At 39.2% G+C, this 3,316-nt stretch overlaps 1 non-coding gene across 1 annotated transcript; it reads right to left on the reverse strand.

Annotated features, from left to right (window-relative positions):
* Window positions 1–2,348: 2,348 nt before the first annotated feature.
* LOC145027928 (small nucleolar RNA R71) lies at window positions 2,349–2,455 on the reverse strand. The gene has a single exon (XR_013675690.1). It is a non-coding gene; the product is annotated as a small nucleolar RNA R71 (small nucleolar RNA).
* Window positions 2,456–3,316: the final 861 nt, after the last annotated feature.

The raw sequence follows: 3,316 nt of genomic DNA on the forward strand, positions 1-3,316 counted from the left end.
CCAGATCTACTGCCTTTTTGGAGCTGATATGTGCATAATTAGTTAATAATTGAACATATATTCTTAGTTATTTTTGGTTAATTATGAGAATAATGTGGACAAAAGGTACTTAAAATGCTTTGAATTGTGTTTTCAGTCCAAAAGATATGCTTGGAGGCAAAAAGGAGAAAAGGGAAAGCAAGTGAAGATTAAAGAGTGAAAGAAGGACCTACTCGGTGAGTAGATCGACCCTACTCGGCGAGTACACGACGATATGTCAGAAGATAAATACGACTGCTAATTCAAGACGGATAAGTATGGACCTACTCGGCGAGTTGATTCTGCTACTCGCCGAGTACCCTCTGTTTTGGGATATCTTTAAAAGACGAATCTTTATCCCATGGGACAGGATTCCTGGTGATTTTTGAAGGATTAGCTGCGACTAAAAGGCTCAGAGGGCGCTAAGGAACCCTAAGCTTCAAGAGTTGGAAGAATTCAAGCAATTAGGTTAATTCTACCACTTAGACTTAGGAATTAAACATGTTTGCTTTCATAAACTTTGTTTTTGTGTTTGTTTCTACTGCAACTATGAGCTAAACTCGTTTTTGTTTCTGTTTGGGGAATACCAAAGAACTCCTATGGTTTAATTATTAATTCTTGCTTAATTGTCTATTGGTGATTTATTAAATCAAGTTTGTTAAAGAACCTTATGTATTAATCACTACTATTTTCTGTTAATTGGAAGGCAATTAGGTTGCATGAACATCACTTAATTGTTAACCTCATATGTCTATGTGAATGCTAAAACGTATGCTTGGAAGTAATGAGTATGAAACTAAGATTAATAAGAAAATAGGAAGATTAATGTGTGAGCTTGTTTGAGAAACCATCAACAAGAGGTTAATTGAATTGATAACTTAATTAACCATTACAAATCTTATTTAATCCAAATAATTAATCTAGGGAATTAATTAGTTTAAACACTTGATCAACGCTTAAATTAGTTAATTGTCTAAGGGTTAGGAATAATGAATATGAACCTAACTATTATCATTGGTAACCAATAGCAATTAATCTACCTTAACTTAAATAACCATAGGAGTGAATTGGTTGAACCTAAATAGAAACATCTTTATCAAATTTGGTGAATAGTTGTTGCTTTAGTTAATTAGTTAATTTAGTTTGTCTAAGTTTCTAGTCTTGCAAAACTAGAGAAAAACCCTTTACTTTTATTATTTGTTTTAGTGAAAATTAGCTATTAGTTTAATTGCCGTTCCCTGAGTTCGATACCTTACTTATCAATCTATACCACTTAAAGACAGGTTCGCTGCCTTTGTGTGCTCAAATTATTAATAAAAAGTAGGGATAAAACTAGTTGAATTTACACACATCAAGTTTTTGGCGTCGTTGCCGGGGAACGGTTCTAAATAATTAAGCTAATTCCTAATTTTTTCGATCCTTTGTGTGAGTTTACTTGCATAAAGTTCATTTATTGCAATTTAGTAACTGGTAATTAGGTTTTAGTATCTGTTTTAGTTAGGTTAAAACTTAGAATTTTTTTTGAAATATCACTGATACTCGCCGAGTGAACTCGCACCTACTCGGCGAGTAACAGTTTAGTTAGCAAAAAAATTTTTATTTGTTTACAATCTTTTTGTTCTTTTTACGCTTTTTATTTGATCAATTTCAGGACTTTCATGACCAGAGGAGCAAACACACCACTGGTACCCCCGTTTGAAGATCCCGAATCCGCATTGAAAAGAAACAAGGGGAAGGACGTGGAGAGTTCAAGCACACCAAAGAAATCACCATTGTCCAACTTGAAGACTGTTTTTGGGAAAAAGAAGAGCAGCAAATCAGGAGCTTTTAGCGCTTCCTTGATAATTGAGGAGCCAATTCAAGAAGATATTGGATACGAAACCGAGGAAGAAGAGGAGGCAACGTACGAACAAGAAACCGAATCGGAGGAAGAGTTAGCATTCACTATGACTAACATTTATGAAATTCCCATGGGAGAATGGAAGAAGAGGATGCGCGACGATCATGGCCCGGGACTTGTGCAACTCGCAATTCCCGCAACTGCCACCTTCGAGCTAAAAGGTCATATCCTAGCTTCACTCAAGGAAATACCTTTCTATGGGAAGGATCATGAAGATGCCTACAAACATTTGGATGAAGTAAATGATGTTGCTGATTACTTCAACATTCCAAATGTAACCCGCGAAACTCAACTACTTCGGATGCTTCCGGTAACCTTCAAGGGTGCTGCTAAAGACTGGCTCAAATCACTTCCCCCCGGGTCAGTCACTACTTGGGCCAGAATGAAGGAAGAATTTATTGATCACTTTTGCCCACCATCCAAGATAGCCAAACTCAAGAAGGCCATTGCAAACTTTGAACAACAAGCTGGAGAGTCATTATATGAAGCATGGGAGAGGTACAAAAGTCTGCTACGAAACTGCCCACACCATGATCTAAACAGCCAGCAAGAAGTTTCCATCTTTTATGATGGAGTCAATGTCACGACCCGGCAGTTGCTAGACTCACAAGGCCCACTTACAAAGAAGCCACCCCCGGTGATTAAAGAATTGATTGAAGAATTCTCTAAACACTCTAGAGAATACCACAACCCTAGGAATGATGTCACGAGGGGAACCGCATACGCTGCTACTGAAGATCTATCCGTGGTCATGGCCATGTTAAAAACCATGGATAGGAGAATGGACAAAATGGATCAAACTATCCATGCCATACGGGTGGGTTGCGAAAATTGCAATGGACCTCACCTCACTAGAGATTGCGATTTGGATGAGAACGGCAACAAAAAGGCACAAGTATGTTATTCGAGCGGTGACCGGTATGATGAGGACTGGCGCAAACGAAAGAAGGAGTGGCTGCCTTACGAAGAGTACAAGAAGGCCAAGGAGGAGAAGTACAGACAAAAAGGGAGAGGCTTTTACCAAAAGGAGGAGCCGGTGCAAGAGAAGAAGCCAAGCTTGGAGGAAATGCTAACTAAATTTGTGGCCGCTTCCGAGAAAAGACATAGTGACCACGATGCTGCTATCCAAGAAACAAGAACAATGCTCAGGAACCAGCAAGCATCCATCCACAACATAGAAACGCAGCTTGGGCAACTTGCTCAACAACTAAACCAAAGGTCACCGGGTGAGCTTCCTAGCAAAACCGAGATCAACCCACGAGGCGCACAAGTAAATATTGTTACCACAAGAAGTGGGAAGATTATTACTCCCCTGGCCCCCATTCGAACTGAAGCAACCAAGGACTCACGGAAGGAAGGAACGGAAGAGCAAGTCGAAAACCCACACTCACAATCTGA

The sequence above is a fragment of the Lactuca saligna genome, chromosome 1 (assembly GCF_052625555.1).
Source record: "Lactuca saligna cultivar CGN05327 chromosome 1, ASM5262555v1, whole genome shotgun sequence".
Lineage (NCBI taxonomy): Eukaryota > Viridiplantae > Streptophyta > Magnoliopsida > Asterales > Asteraceae > Lactuca > Lactuca saligna.